We start from the raw sequence: 17,858 nt of genomic DNA, 5'->3' as shown, positions 1-17,858 counted from the left end.
CCAATCAATTCGAAATTGTAAGTCTTGTAGGAAAATCCTTGGGACATTAGTGACAATTAGACCATTCGGTGAAATATTGGCCCTCAGGTATTCTGTCATAATCGTGCCGTGTAGGACGGTCTTAATGAGTTCCTTCTTCAAAGTCGATAGCTTCGTCCAGTCTTCTTTAGTACCACTAGAGGGACCGTTGTTCTCGTCCCCTAGTATTGAAGGAGTTTGCAGGATCGCCTGCACCATGCTGTCATCAAAACTAAGACCTTGTAGGTCAGACATATTTACCACCAGATATAGTCTATCGGGGTGTACTGGAAAAAAAGCCCCATAGCCAGAAGGCTACCCTAAATCATCAAACAACAGCAAAAGGAGGGGCAATGTGGGAGGTTTGGAGAAAAACAACTCCTGGTCCAGTGTGTAAGTCTCCCAATAATAGATCCAAATAATATACACACAGTTCCAAAACAACAAAAAAGGGGTTCTCTAGACCAAAGGTTTCCAAAAAAAGGGGAAGTAATATGCTTGAAGCAAGAGCCCTCACTCACTTTCCGGTGACATGCTTCATCATGTTGCACAACTGTGTTTGGAGTCTGTGGTGTCAATAATTTCAGGCTCTGACTAATGTTCGACCCTATAGTAGTATCCGGAGAAACTCCGAACAGGCTAATATCCAACAAAGATCCGGACCGTCAAAGGTCTGTCCCGCAGGAGAGACAATGCGGACATTCTCATTCAGTCCTCCCCTAATTGCATTCTGTGTCCTGACCCCCTGCTCACATACACTGAGTTCTTCTGCGCAAATAAGGGTACAGCCGGACCAACAGTAATAGGTAAAGATATAGCATCTGGGGTTGTTCTGGTACTTAAGTTCTGTGGGAGAGTAACATCCATGTTCTGATTCATCATTGAAGACATATCTGACTGTGTCCCTGTTACCGGAGTGAATCTCGGCATGACTTGTGGCTGCACTTGGGGCAGTAAAAGTGGAGTTAGTTCTGTCTGAACCAACATCCGCCATGGGAAAACCAGTTCCGTAGGCACCATTAAGTTTGTAGCCATTTCCATATTGGGTACATCAGGGTAAATTCTCTGGACCTGTGGCGGTTTGACCTGATTATGTACCACTAGAGTAGTAGGTGCGTTAAGACTACCCTGCATCGTACTCTGTGTCAGGCTAGGATTAACCTTCATCGGACTTTCTGTCCCATTAACCTGGATCAGCACTGGTGCTCAGACCACTTTCATGTGCTGCATATGGTGATGAACGATTTCTCAATAACAGTAAAATAAATTCATCATCATCTGATTTTTCCTCCACTATTGAAGACTTTCTAGCCTCCCTACTTTCTGACAGGCTTCTGTAAATCTTTCTAGTAGCTTTCTTTCCTTCCTTCTCATTGTCCTGCGTAATCGCTGGAAACAATTAATTCCATGCAAAGTCTCATTTCTCCAAATTCTCTGAACACTGTCCCCCCTAGCTTCTGTTAATGTCTTTTCTGCCTTTCTCATTCTCTTCTCGAATTTCTGTTGTTGTTGCTGTCTGGCTACTAGTTCCCAGACCACAAATGCCTCAAACTGTGCTGGTCTCGGAAGGGGCTTCAATTCATATAGCACCATCCTTAAATGCTCTAAAACCCTCAAGTTGAACGTTCCATTAGCAAGAAACGCTAAACTCCCATCTTTCTCTGCTTTGCACTACTGCTTTAGCCAAAGACATGGCGCAACACCCTTCTCTTCCATTACAATGTAAGCTGGTGTACCTTCTGGAGGTGTAAACTCACCTATACTCATTGTAATGTATGTATCTCCCCTTAAAGCATTTTTTAAAGCTTTGAAAAATTGCATCTTTTTGACCTTTTTGTTATTCAGAGTCAAATCAGGAAGTGACTTTTAATCCCAGAATTCTCTTGACCCACCTTCTCAACCAATTGCGCCTCACGGACGGCTGCTAATCCGTGCACAACCCTTCTCACTAACCGACCTATCGCAGCGCAGCTTTAATGACCCCACACTCACACGTACTGCGGCTGACAAAGTCTCACGGCTTGTCCTCCCAAACTTCGATTCGCACAAAACTAATGGAAAAATTGCGAGCACCAACCCCAAAATCAAAAACCAAATCTTCTGGTTTACCTTCATTCTCAGTTTCCCTGATTCACAAGCAAAATTCAACCCGCAAATTTTACTCTCAACTGATCAGTGGGTCTGTCCTGGTGCACATAGGACTCGCCAGATCTCAGTCAAACTTCTCTCTCACTCACTTTGACTCATACTCTGACTTGTCGACCACACCCGATCGACCTACTAGACCAGACAAATTACAACACAAAACTAAGTGTCTCATACACTTTTCAGTATACTCCAGAGTCTTAGACCACGCAGGGTTGGTACATCAACAACCACGTGGACAACGTTTGAGCACAAAGCGCCACACACATGTGAAGTTCAACAACTTCCCTACTCTCACACTGCGGAGTACGCACACTCCTTCTACAACTTCATTTGGAGTACACAAACTCCCTAAACCCTCACAAACATCACAATTCATCTGTGATTTGCATAAGCAGTGCATGCGCAAAGCCTACTCCATTCACACTATCACTAGAACCCCGAGAACATCCTCAAACAACCATTGGCAGGCTCTGAGATTCGGGGAAAGTCATTTCAGGACTTAATGGAAGATTTTCTCTCCAATTTGCATCATTGAAAAATGAATCCAAATTTCAGTAATAATGAACTCTTAAAAGACCAAATCATCAAGCTACTACCATCTCGGTTGATCTTTATGTCTTCCTGCTACCGACTGTGAACACTTATAATGATTTATTAAGGAGACAGACTATCAAGCTGTTACTATCTCTGTGAATTCTCTTAAGGAGACGAACCATCAATCTTACTGCTTTCTCTGGTAATACCACCTATACTGAACATCTATCGTGGGCTCCTAAGGAGACAAACCTGTACCAGTCATCTACGATGGGCTCTTAAAGAGACGAACCATCAATCTCTGCTACCTTCTCTGTTAGGACGTCAGACCTTAATAAGTAAACTTACAAGGGGACGCGAAAATGTGGATGAACCTTTCGATTTGCAATTAAGATGTTCCCACCATAACTCCAGTATATGCAGATCAATAATCAATAATTAATCAATAACATCAATGATTAATGACAATCAATAGCATTAGTAATCATGTGGAGTCAGATATTGTCACACACCATAACCTTTCAGTCATGAATAACCACACCTTTAGTAAAAGTTAGAATATTTATTTCCCCATTTTAACAATGCTAATGTCATGTAAGGTAATCTCAAATCAAATAATACACATACAGAAACATCGCCTGGCTGTCCAAAGCAACAAAAGAAGTGTAATCTAATCAAAGCTTGAGCCACTTTCCATTCTAAAATTACAGTGCAATTGATTAACAAGGACTATGCGCAAACAATATCACATACATTTATTCAGCAAAGAAAAGACATCAAAAGTTACTCCATATAGTGAACTTCATTAGTCAGAAATCCCTATGTAACACCATATTAGCATCAGCATGTTGGGCTTCATGCAAAACAATTTAGTAAACACAAATTTGGAAAACATCTATCTATGGCTCTATCAAAATAGTGTGGTTGGTACCTAGAAAGAAAAAAAGCAAATAGTCTTAAGTAACACATCAGTAATAACATACCTCTCCTCAAATGGATCGGCAAGCTAAGATAGTCTTCGTCATCAGGATATCAGTTCGGTCAGCAAGGCATCAGGATTCAGCATCAAAGTTCAGAAAAAGGCGAAGTCTTTAAGCAATTCGGAAAAATAGATGTAAACCCTCAAGAAGACTAGGGAGAATGGCGCATCTCCTCTTGGTGCAGTCCGGCTAAGTCAGATTTCCTAAAACTACTTCCCAAGTGCCTATTGGTCAAGGGATCGCACGTCCACACATTATCCAATAAAACAAAAACATAAAATCTACACTTTCTACTAGTACTCGGTTCACATGTTGCTGATTGGCTTCTCTTATAATGTTCTTATCATCCGGCTCGTCAGGTAACAATATGGTTGCAGCTTATACTCCAGTCAGTGTCTCCATTGTTCTCCTCCTGAGAAAGTCAGTCTTTCACATATTACACTCATTTTGTTACATTTAGCAAGAACAGCATCTTCTAGGAATCAGTCCTCATGAGAAATACTTTTAGCTATGAGCACATTTGATCAGCAAATTGGAAAACTACAACTTAATTCCCTTAGCAGACATTTCATTAATCGGTTTAGAAATACAGCTTGACATGAGGCCGTGCAACTAGGCCAAGACCTCTGCTAAATTAAGGCCTACAGTTAATAAAGCTTATACATAATGCAGAACCTTCAATATGATCTATTACTACATTATTCAAGCATAAGCTCCATATTTCAATATTAATAAGCCCTTAATAAGTATACTTCATGAACATTGGCGGCCACTCACGTGGACACATTTTCAAATGCGTGCATTATTTTTCTCTATACTATTACATTTTCTACTCAAATCCATTACTTAGAGTACATGAATATCCATTAATAACGTTTATTAAAACACCTGCTTTAGCAATGTGTCCATGTTGTGTTTTGGGGCATTGCCTGTCGCAGGCACTAGGCCTACCCACACAAGGGAGGTACCATTTTTATTGGGAGACTTGGGGGAATGCTGATTGGAAGGAAATGTGTGGCTCTTCTCAGATTACATGACTTTCTATCACCGAAATGTGAGGAAAAAGTGTTTTTTTGCTAAATTTTGAGGTTTGCAAACAGAACCTGGTGAGAGCCCCAGAAGTTACCCCATCCCGGATTCCCCTAGGTGCCTAGTTTTAAAAAATGCACAGGTTTGGTAGTTTCCCTAGGCGCCGGCTGAGCTAGAGGCCAAAATCCACAGCTAGGCACTTTCCAAAAAACACGTCAGATTTCAATGTAAAAATGTGATGTGTCCATGTTGCGTTTCCTGTCGCGGGCACTGGGCCTATCCACACAAGTGAGGTACCATTTTTATCGAGAGACTTGGGGGAACACAGAATAGCAGAATAAGTGTTATTGCCCCTTGTCTTTCTCTACATTTTTTCCTTCCAAATGTAAGACATTGTGTAAAAAAGACGTCTATTTGAGAAATGCCCTGTAACTCACATGCTAGTATAGGGAACCCGGAATTCAGAGATGTGCAAATAACCACTGCTTCTCAATACCTTATCTTGTGCCCATTTTGGAAATAAAAAGGTTTCCTTGGTGCCTATTTTTCACTCTTTATATTTCACCAAAAGAATAGCTGTATACCCGGTATCAAATGAAAATCCACTGCAAGGTGCTGATCCTTTTTTTGCTCTGGGTACCTAGGGTTCTTGATGAACCTATAAGCGCTATATATCCCCACAACCAGAAGAGTCCAGCAGATGTAATGGTATATTGCTTTAAAAAATCTGCCATAGCTAGAAAAAGTTATGGAAGAAAATGTGGACAGCAATGGCTCTTTTTTTTACCTCAATTTCAATATTTGTTATTTTAGCTGTTACTTTCTGTAGGAAAATCTTGAAGGATCTACACAAATGACCCCTTGCTGAATTCAGAATTGTATCTACTTGTCAGAAATGTTTAGCTGTTTGGGATTCAGTATTGGTTTCACACCCATTTCTGTCACTAATTGGAAGAAGGCTTAAAGCACAAAAAATAGTACAAATGGGGTATGTCCCAGTAAAATGTCAAAATTGTGTTGAAAATGCGGTATTCTGATTCAAGTCTGCCTGTTCCTGAAACTGGAAATTGTGATTTTAGCGTCAAAAACCTTTTGTTGATGACATTTTCAGGGAAAAAAACACAAGCTTTCTTATGCAGCTCTTTTTCCCATTTTTTTTTTTAAACTAGAGTTTAGCTGTATTTTGGCAAATATCTTGGTCTCCTCCAGGGGAACCCACAACCTCTGGGTACCTCTAGAATCCCTAGGATGTTGGGAAAAAAAAGAAGTAAATTCAGCATGGGTAGCTTATGTGGACAACAAGTTATGAGGGCCTAAGCGCAAACTGCCCCTAATAGCCAAAAAAAGGATTGCCACCTGAGGGGGAAAAGGCCTGGCAGCAAAGGGGTTAAACGCAAAATATGTTTTTATTGTATTTCAAGTTTTTTTCTGCAAAAAGTGTATTTTAGTGGGGTAATATTTTGATGCCTTGAGAGGATGTGTGTTGTTGGAAAATGTTTACAGCTGATTTAATTTTCATTTTCTGCATTGCTGAATTATATGTAGTGTTTGCTTCTTTATTTACGATGCCTCCTTTTTTTGCTGGCCAGATGGCCATTTTTTGTTTGCCCCCTGTGTATGTGTTTGCCAAAGGCCACCATTTTGTCTTTGTTCTCCATGCCATTTGGTCAGTGGCCATTTTGGGTAGTCAGTGTCCATGGACCTGCATGATTCTCTGTTGTCCATGCCCCCTTGCTTGTTCTTGTTTGAACTTGTGGCCAGCAGCCATTTTGGGTAGTAGTTAGTGTTCTTTTGTTAAAGGCCTGCATGTGTTCTTTGTTGCACATGCCTTCTTGCTTGTTGTTGCTGGAACATGTGGCCAGCAGCCATTTCCTGTTGCCAGCCAGTGTACTTTGGCCATGGGCCTGCATGTGTTCTCTTTTGTCCATGCCTTCTTGATTGCTGTGGTTTGAACATGGGGCTGATGGCCATTTTGTGGAGTTAGCCAGTATGTTAAATCCCTTTTTCCTGTTTTCAAAACCATTTTCTAGGGGCATTGATAGGAGAGGGCAATGCATTTTTATTTTTTGTTCATTTTAAAAAAAACATTTCCCTGATGTCAGATTCATGTGATTTGAGGATGATTGCAGTATGAATGAACAGTGTTATATAAAATTACATACATTTCTTTCCCCTGCACCTCTTTGCCTCCCAAAAGATTTCTCTTAGTCCCTAGTGAAACACCAGAAATCACTTGTTTTCTTACAATATTTGATTTTTCTCTGCACCACCTGCCTGTCATAGGTCTGTTAGGCCATCGGCCCACACCAGCATTAATTGTTTAAGGATTATTTCATTTTTCCCTGCGCCCTCTGCTTGCATTAGGTGCACACTAGCATTCATTTTTTGAGGATTATTCAATTATCCCATGAACCCCCCTGCCTGCCACAGGTGTCTTAGGCCATAGGCACACACTATCATTTTTAAGGAATATTACATTTTTCCCTGCATCCCCTGCCTACCATAGGCCTCTTCTTAGGCCATGGGTGCAAACCAGTTTTTTTAAAAAAAAAGTAAAATGCAATTTTTCCTGCTTCTCCTGCCTACCATAGGCCTCTTAAGTCATTAGCACACACCAGCATTAATTTTCTAAAGATGTTATATTTTTCCCCTGCACCCCTTGCCTGCCATAGGTACACACCAGCCTTAATTTTCTTAAGGATTATTCCATTGATCCCTGCACCCCCTGCCTGCCATAGGCACACACCCGCATTCATTTTTTTAAGGATTATTCCATTATCTCCTGCACCCCCTGCCTGCCCTAGGTGTCTCAAAGCCCTTAGAGGCACATGAAGTAAACTTTTAAATCTGCATTTTGTTATCCTAATTGAAATATTAGGTCATACTTTGGACTGGAATTGATACACTATTGTAAATTATTTGGAATAATCTCATTAAATTATTTTGTCTGCTTATCAATAATTAAAGCTGAAAAATGCCATGTTTCACTGAACGTTTTTCTTGTTTGTTTGCTTTCAGGTGCTCAAGAGACATCACTCAGAGTACCATCTAAGAGATGGCCGGCACAAAGTGACACCACACTACCTGAGTCCTCCTCTACTTCCGCTTGTGCAGCTAAGTGCCAACTGACAGAGCTTGAAGATGGCCCCAAAGAAAGGTGTTCCTGCCAAAAAAGCGGCCAGTAAGGAGAAGCAGCAGATTGTCACCACAGGAGTGCCACCCTCCAACTTTTTTAGGAAACGTGCAGTGCCTGCTACACCATCCTCCAGGCAGTAACCTGGGAGCAGCACTCCTGCATCAACAATGGCACCACTCCAAACTAAGCCCAAGCCCATGTCTCTCTGTGATGCAGCCAGTGCAGCGATGGCGATAAGCAGGGAGTCTGAACTGGATTTGTCTCAGCCACAAAGTACCTAATTGTTGCAGGAAATTGAGCAAAGTGAACAACAGGAGCCCAAAACCAGCAACAGTTTGACTTTGTTCAGGCCCTATATATAAGAGGTATGCATGCACTGTAAGAGTGTCAGATGTGTTGGTCTGTCCCAGTATTTCCACAAACAACAATTTAAATACCACTATAGTGCTACTCATCTCATTGCAGGGTGTCAGAGCGCTTAACATCACATGCACAGATTGTACATTGACAATAAATCATTTGTATGTAAACTAATGTGCAGGATGTGTTACATAAGACAGTGAGGGTTACAAAGTGTAAGTGCCACATGTCCTTCATAGCTTGCTGTGTTATATTAGAAGGATTACAATTTATGAACTGCAAGTAACAAAAAGATCTCTATGTTAAAAGCAGTTATCCACTTACCCATTTACACAAAATAAGAATCTGTCATCTCTGTTTTACATAAGGTTCTATGCAGGAGACATATTAACCATTTATGCTACTTTGTTTCAAAACTGGGACTAGACAAAACACAAGTCTGTCCAGTGAATGTGTTAACCTCCAGAGTTATCTTACCATCATTATTATTCCCTGAGATTTACTGGACACACAAAGATCTCTGCAGCAGGTTCCTTAACCCCATAAGGTATTTTAAAATGCAGACTTTGCAACCAATTAAGCAGAACAGATTTACTGCCATGTTTTTCCTTGTGGCAGGGTTTTAAAAAATAAGTGTATAAGTTGAGGCCGAGGTTTTGGGTCAAGGTTGTGTCACTTTTTTGGCACAAACCCAACGCAAAATCTAACTTATTAAATAGTGTAATGCACTCAAATGTACTCATTATAGATCTGCTAAACATATGTGAGAGGTCTTCAGATCTGATGTCACTTCGTATGATGTCACCTTTCTGAGGTCATGGGTTGTAATGCCATTTCCTGTGATGCCACGTGCAATGTCATGCACAATGATGTCATGCACTGTGATGTCACACGCCATGATGTCAATTGCATATTGCCTAACTTGTGTAGTCCCTCAATTCTTATTTTAGAAGTTGTGCCCTACGTTCTTCCTGAAGTAGGAGCAGAACAGGCAGTAGAACTTCCTGCTGAGCAAGATGTATCTCCTGAACCACTGGCTTTACGATCTTCAGCTAGAAAAAGAAAGGTTACTCCACCATCTTCTCCAAGCCCTATTCTGATGATCTGGATATGGATTGGACCCCAGCCGAGTCTGCGACTCGCAACGAGAGACAAGGGAAAAGGAATGCTCCTGAAAGCCTTAAAATTATGCAAATGACAGTGATGAGGATGAGACTCTATTTGTCAGTAGGGAGGGTAGCTCAGAGGACACCAAGATGAGCCCTGTTATTCAACCGACTCAGAGGGATGGGACACTGGTTCCACCACCACTGCCAGCTTCCATATTTGTAAGGCCCCCACAGAGACCTGCATCCACCATTACCTCATTTGAAGTACGTACTGCAGAGAGGCAAATGACAAACCCACCTACATCCAGTTCTTCAGGCATTGGCAGTGGAACACTAAAATAGATCTTCTCCCCAGTTTGGGACTTCTTTATGATTAGCAAGCAAGAGGATAACATTACGATATGCTCCATTTGCCACTAGAGTAATCATTGAGCTAAGCCAGGTTCACACTATGGTACTGGAGGCCAAACGTCCCATATGAAAAAACATCAAGCAATCTAGTGGAAGGAGCACCTTAAAAAGGTAGCTGGTGGTGGTGATGAGAGAGGGAAAGCAGTTCCGATCACAGTCATAAAAGGAGGGGAAGAGGAAGAAGAGGATGACAGCTTTACACAAAGCAGCCCTGACCCCTGCAGTGTGCCAGCATCACCAGCATCAGCACCTCCAAATGGCACAAGACTCAGATGCAGACACCACTGCATACAGTGATTCCCCCAAGAAGCATGTTGAGTGTACCACCTTCTAGTTCACTCAGGAAGTCGCCTGTATCGGTGACACAACAAAAAGAAAAAAATCAAAGGTACTATTACCGGCATGTTTAGACAGGAGGGACCCTCCAAATGCAACCACCCAACAGTAGTTCTGAACAATGGGAAACTGGGTAAAGTGTTATCGCTGGACTGACTCCCTTTTTTTAGGTCGAGCATATCAGCGCACAAGCGCTGCTTTTCCGATGTGTTGGTATGTATCTGGGCTTTTAACAACTCCCACCTCACACCCATCACTACCACTCGTTCATGGCCTTGCCCTTCAAAATTCCTTTGAAGACATTGGTAAATGGGTTACGTTTGTCCCTCCTTGGGGAGGTTTTGTTACCGCATTGACCATCACCCCTGTTACATGGCTAATTGCACTTTTGCTGATAAGTTTGACTGCAAGCAAACCTATTTTTCCTTTTGTGTGTCTCTTCACGTTGGTGCTCATGGCAGCTGTGGTGTTGTGAATCGGCTCGCTTATGTTAAACTGTTTTACTTTTAATTTTCAATTTATGTGGCAAGAAAAGTCTGGTTAGGAGTTTAAAAAGCTGACAACTCTAACTCAAGCAAATGCGAGACCCATTCCATTGTAAATGTTTGTTTGTGAAAGGAGTGGGATTTTTAGGATTTGTGGTGGCCATCTGCCTGTAATTGAAGGCTCTCAGCTGGACCTATTTTTCCAGAGTTGTTGTTCCATGTTCCATCATAATGTGCTGCAATTGGTTGGCCAAGCTACGCAAAGTATTGTTCACAACTGACTAAAGACAGGTGGACCAGTTGTCAACCAACTGATGACATCTGTATGACTTCACACTGGATCTCGTCTGTGGGGGTTTAGGCAACAGCTATCTGCAGGTATTAGCGCTGACGAATGTTTTAAGGGCGATCAGCGGCATGAACAGTAGCAATGTTTGCCATGGAAAAGTCCCATGCAACTGCAAATAACTTGGAAGGTTTTAACAGCAAGGTGATAGAATTGGTTTGTCCCAGAGGTCTCAGAATTGGATTTGTTGCAACAGACAATGGTAATAATATAGTCGAGACCATGGCAGATGGTGGATATTTCAGGGTCCTGTGTTTAGTGCACTGCATCAACCTGATTGTGCAGGACTTTTAAAAAAAGAGTAAGCAACACACAGAAGAATCTGTACTCTTTTTAGTCATTCTTAAGTCCAGAAGCAGTTGAGGACTGCTAAGAGTACCAGTTAAAGGCCTCATGCAGGAGGTGCCAACACATTGGATCTCTGCCTAATACATGTTGCAACAACTGTTGGTACAGACCAATTACTGACTGAAAGGGGGTGCAAATGAGAAAAGCATGACCATGGAGATGGACAAATGGGGCCTACTCAAATGCCTGACACAAATGCTACTTCCTTTTGAGGTTTTCTCACGGGAAGTCAGCAAGGAGAAGAGTACGATGAGCTAAACAATCCTGTTGTTGCACCTGCTATAGGACCAGTTAAAAAGGGTGTTGCAAAAGTTTGCCGTGTGAACGAGGAAGAGTATGATTCGGTTCAGAGCTTAATCCTTCCCTTGGTTGTTAATACAAGGCTACAAAGAGAGATCTTGTCCTCCAAAGAATACATCTGTGCCACAATACTTGATCTATGGTTCAGATTCATTCTTGTCACTTTCATTCCTTTTTTCAGAAGGGATGTTTCACAATACAAGACTTGGATTGTTGACCGAGCGAGAGACTTGGAAGAAGAATGGCTGGAAGTCTTGGGCAGAAGTTCTAGTGCTCAACCTTCAACTTCCAGACAGGGCAGTGCTGTTGTCGCCCAGCAGCCAATACTAGCCAGCAACAACACCAGCAACAGAAGACTCTGACCCGACCTTTACTTCTTCAATGGCTTGGTTTCAAGTGGCCAGGCTTAAGACAAGTGCAGACGTGAAGGCAACAGAGGTCGAGTAAGTGGCAGCACCAATGACCATTCAGAGGATGGTCCAAGATTATCTGGATGACCCAAAGAGGTCTACCTGAATCTAAAACCCATTGGTCTATTGGTATTGCAAGATGCACCAATGGCCAGAGTTCAGCAAGTTGGCAATAAAGTATCTGGTTTGTCCGGTAGCCAGTGTGTCCTGAGTGTGTGTTCAGTGCAACTGGCACCAGTAGTCACAGTCAGAAAGACCAGTCTCTTGCCTCAAAACGTGGGGGTGGGGGGTAGACCATCATTAAAATGAACCAACACTTCCTATCACAAGATTACAATGTCCCTGAAACAGCACAGTCGGTGGATGAGGGCAATTGTTCATATTCCAGAATGTTAGCTGATGAACTTCTGGGTGAGCCAAACCATACTTTCCTGACTGAGTAGGCCACAATAGAACTTTTATTGTCAAACTGCTTCGCAAAACAAAATGGATATAGGAGAATATTTATATACTTAGTTGTTCGTGCTCTGTGCCCTGTGTTCTGAGGGCATGTGAAAGTGGATCTTGAGTGATTCTTTGTGTGGGAACTGTTCACTCACTGACCTGCATTTGCCACCAAGGGACACAAAGCGGGAGGAGCCGCTGCCATCTGCAGCCGCTGGGGTCTTCAAAACCCAAGATTCCCATTACTACACACTTGCCCTAGCAATTAAGCATCTCGCTATTTGAGAACACTGTGGTACTGCTGATGTGGGGCTGTTCTTCATGGGGGCATGTGAAAGTGGATCTTGAGTGACTCTTTGGGACATATTTATACTTTTTGACGCAAAACTGCGCCGCCGCAGTTTTGCGTCAAAAATTTTACCGCCGGCTAACGCCATTTCGTAGCACCGTGCGGGCGTAAAATTTATACTTTGACGCACGGCGGCGCAATCAACAGGTGGGAGTCATTTTTTTTTACGCACATCGCGGCGTCAAGTCGTAAAGGAAAACGACGTTAACGCGGCGTAAATGACTGTGGGACGATTTACGACACCGCAACCCGGATATGCGCCATTTTTTTTGACGCAATAGCATCAAAAATACCCACGAACACTGCCATTTCAGCAGAGGAGAGCCAAAATGGATCCCAGATGCCACTACAGACCCCAGGAAGATGACGACAGACCAGGAACCAGCCAGGACGATCCATACAAGAACCAGGACATATATAGAAAAAAAAGAAAGTGTTGCTTCAGTGCAGAGGAGCAGGAAATCCTGGTTAAAGAGGTGACGGAACACCAGCACCAACTGTTCATCACCTCTAAGTTGCCAATCAGTAGGAGGGAGGCCATATGGCAACAAATTGTTGACAAGATCAACAGTGTGGCAGAAGTACGCAGGACAGTCACCGAGTGTAAGAAACGCTGGCATGACTGCAAACGTAGGACAAAGGAAAAAATGGCCAGGAACAGGAAGGCAGCACTGCAGACTGGAGGTGGGAGTCCAGCACACCAGGCGGCCCTGGACCACATGGAGGAGATGGTCGCAGCCGTCATCCCTGAGGAGATCGTCACAGGGATTCAAGTACAGGACAGCGCAGATTACCACGAGACAACGCACATGCAGGGTAAGTCGCATGGGGAATTAAAATGCACTAATGTCAACTGTGAGCAGGGGTGGGAAATACCTACTACACATTGCATGTAAGTCATCATATACATGGAGTGGCATGGGTAAAGGGGTACTGCAGGGGGGCATGGCCTGCACAAACAGAAGCTGGGGCACAACATTACACTACACCAACAACAGTCCCATGGGGGCATGCTGTCATGCCAACGATGGAGCAAAGGGAAAGCCTCGACAGGAGGGAAGGCCACTACGTCAAACTTACATCCTGGCACTCGTCAGCCAACATATCTCCTACATTAACTAGGGCCCTATCAGCAATCCTCTAGCCAAAACAACAACTGCAATGTAACTGCAACAACAGTTGACACTACCACCTCTGATCTCTGTGCAGCTATAGTAGCCAATGGCAGTAACCTCCCCATTGAACATACCTACCTAAATTAAGGGGTGAGGATGACATCTGCAACAATCTCCTGAAACAAGACAAAGCCCCCAGTACACTCAAATGTCAATGCCCATAGTTGCCGCAAACATCAGCCAATGTAAACAGCAATAGGAGCGACACAGCACTAAGGACACACCCATGCTGCATATGTCAGGGTCCATCCTGTGCCTGGCAAACAAGGCAACATCACAAAAGTCATACTGCTCAGACAACAGCATTGAGGAGGGGACACATGGAACTGGTCACTGAAATACACCTGCACAGTCAGAGGAGGAAATAGGACACTGATATGATTATCAGGGCAATCCATTGTAACACACATTCCCCAACATCAGCTGTACACATTACCAATGTCAACATCCATATCACATCATAACATTGCCATGCATAGGATATGCTACATGTCAATTAAATTTAAGTCAATGTGAACAATCAGGGATTGGGGCAGGTCCTGAGAGGTAATTGTGCTGCCAGGACCATCAGAACACCCACAGCCAGTGAAAGGTCTCACCATGAGAATGGATATACACGGAGGGTCGAGTAGGACAAAAATGTGGCTATTCTCTATTTGGTATAAAGCAACACCTAGAGGCAAGTAGGCAGACAAGTCTGATAACTCAATATCATACATGTGACACACACGTGGGCCATAGGCCTATAACAATGCCCATCTGAAGGCCACAGATACCAATACCAAACAAGATCACAAAGTGAATTCATCAAAAGGCAGGCATGTTACGTCAAAATTGTCACAACACAGACACACAAATTTATACCCTGTTTCATTGCAGAGGAAGATGGATCCCCTGCCGATATGCCTGTCCCAGATTTCCCTGACGACATGGATGACGAGCCCATAAACATTCCCCAGGAGACCATCCAAAAGGTCCTAGAAACCCTCCAGACCCCACTTTCAGTCACAAGGAGGAGCACAGAACAAGCAGCCACCACAAAAGAACCACCCACCACCCCAATTGCAAGACCTGCCAGCTCCTATACAGCTGAGGACTCTGACGACACTGGCACCAGCTTTGAAAGAACTGTAGTTGGAGTACAGCGGGAGCTGGCCAAGGAGGTGCGGGTGGGGATGCAAACTATGGCAGCCAGCCTTGAGGGGGTGCGCTCGTGCATGATGTCATCTGCAGATCAGGCAGCAGCTATGCAAGCCCTAACATCCATACTGCAAGGACTACAAGAAACTATCAAGGAATTCACCACTGCAGTAAGGGAGTTGCCACAACACCTCGCACCCCAAACTTTCCACTGCATGCACGAATGCAATCATGACTCCCTCAGGGCCGACCTGGCTGCCTACCATCGTGATGTGGCTGCTATTCTCAAAAACCAGCAGGCCCTCCTTGCTGCAGTACTGCCCTTAAGAGCTTCACACGGAGCAGCCACTGGGATGTCTGACTCCACGTCTTCTAACACTGAGGTGTATGTTGCCCCTTCACAACCAACAACAACAAGGACGAAGCAGGCAACACACACATCAGAAGATGAAGACATGGAACAGATCACATTCACAAGGAAGAGTACCCGGAAGCACTAGTCCCTGCACCATGGCCTACTTCGACCAAGGTCCTACGTATTGTCAAATGACAGTCTCACTACAACTATACTCAATGACTGTTCTGCTAACCACTGTATAACTTGTCAGCATTGCCAGTGAATGTCTCTCTCCTACTAATTGGCAAATCCTGTCCCTCTGCGCTGTCTGTAACATCACCCCAGCATGTCAGGAGCATTATCCGCACCCCTTCTGTAGGATCACCATGTGAGATTTCACTAGAACGGACTCAGCAAACATGGACAATGTACATATTGCACTACAGCACCTATCAATAAATAGCACTTGCACACCTAGGGCCATATTTATACTTTTTGACGCAAAACTGCGCTAACGCAGTTTTGCGTAAAAAAAATTAGCGCCGGCTAACGCCATTCTGAAGCACCATGCGGGCGCCGTATTTAATCAATGACGTTAGCCGGCGTTAGCCGCCGGCGCTGCCTGGTGTGCGTGGAAAAAAACGACGTACACCAGGCAGCGCCGGCGTAGGGGAATATGGAGCTTGGGCGCCAAAAAATGGGGCAAGTCAGGCTGAGGCAAATTTTTCGCCTCAACCCGATTTGCGCCATTTTTTACGACTCCCAACCCCCATAGAAATGACTCCTGTCTTAGCAAAGACAGGAGTCATGCCCCCTTGCCCAATGGCCATGCCCAGGGGACTTCTGTCCCCTGGGCATGGTCATTGGGCATAGTGGCATGTAGGGGGGCACAAATCAGGCCCCCCTATGCCACAAAAAAAAAAAAAAAAAAAGACTTACCTGAACTTACCTTAATGTCCCTGGAATGGGTCCCTCCAGCCTTGGGTGTCCTCCTGGGGTGGGCAAGGGTGACAGGGGGTGTCCCTGGGGGCATGGGAGGGCACCTCTGGGCTCCTTCAGAGCCCACAGGTCCCTTAACGCCTGCCTTTTCCAGGCGCTAAAAAACGGCATAAAAACAGCCGGACGTCATTTTTTTTGACCCGCCCACTCCCGGGCGTGAATTTTGCCCGGGAGTGTAAATACGGCGCACATGCCTCGGAGTAAATTTTTTAGACGGGAACGCCTACCTTGCATCTCATTAACGCAAAGTAGGTGTCCACGCTAAAAAATGACGCAAACTCCATGGACTTTGGCGCTAGACGCGTCTAACGCCAAAGTATAAATATGGAGTTAGTATTGCGTCGGAATTGCGTCAAAAAAACGACGCAATTCCGGCGCAAACGGAGTATAAATATGCCCCCTAATATGTCTCTGTGTAATTTGACACATCAACTGTGCAGTAGATAACACAAAAGTGCCTGTGTGACAACCATGTAGCTTGTCAATACAACTGTCCTGACATCATGTAGTCAGATACATCTGTGCAGTGGCCAGGATTGCATCATAGCCTGCCCATCCTGAGGAGAATAACTGATGAAGGGAGAAACCACACACAATCATGCTGTGTTGGACAGAATAATGCTTCATCAAGATAAATCAAAGTCAACTAATGGTGGCTGATAAATGTTGTCACCATGCAATACTAACACATTGAACTATGCAGTCTAATCTAAGCAAACACAACTAAACACAGCATCTATCAACCTTTCTGAGTAAACTTCCAAATAGGTAATCATGCTGATTTTTTTGCACAAATGATCTATGTCAGTAATGAAGACAAGAAGACAAGAGTGTTAACAAGACCTCATCTTCAAAGATGTCCCTGAACATCACACTGCAGTCCGACCTAAAAAATTCCCCACAATACCAAGTCTGGAAGCACACTTAGTGATGTAGAAAACATACTCATCAACACAAATCCTTTGTGATCCATGTAAACTCCAAATGGTGGTTCTATCAAATGATGGATACTTACCAAGTTAGCACAGGGGTAGCTGCCATTTTAAACCTCTGTTTTCTTAGGTTTGTAGCATAGGACACAAATGTCATAGAACAACAATCACCTACACCGATGGCAAGGCCATGATCAAGTAGCAGTTAACACATAATGCAAAGGGTTAACTATATATTTATTCATAAGTAATCACACCAGAGGCAACTAAGGGAAAAGTCATACCTACACTAATCTAACCTGACTACTCCTTACCCACAACTGTCCCTAACTAACCTAAGCTAAACTTACTCTACACATATAACGAATCGATCTAAACATCAACCCCCCACCCACCATTATGAGACAAGACACATGCAGGACAACACATACTAACCTACACACATACTATACTATCCTAAACAATCATATATTTTTTTGTATATTTGTTTTTAATTATTATTATTATTTATTTTCTAAACACACAGGAACCC

Source organism: Pleurodeles waltl, chromosome 7 (assembly GCF_031143425.1).
Source record: "Pleurodeles waltl isolate 20211129_DDA chromosome 7, aPleWal1.hap1.20221129, whole genome shotgun sequence".
Lineage (NCBI taxonomy): Eukaryota > Metazoa > Chordata > Amphibia > Caudata > Salamandridae > Pleurodeles > Pleurodeles waltl.
This window is presented reverse-complemented; position numbering follows the sequence as displayed.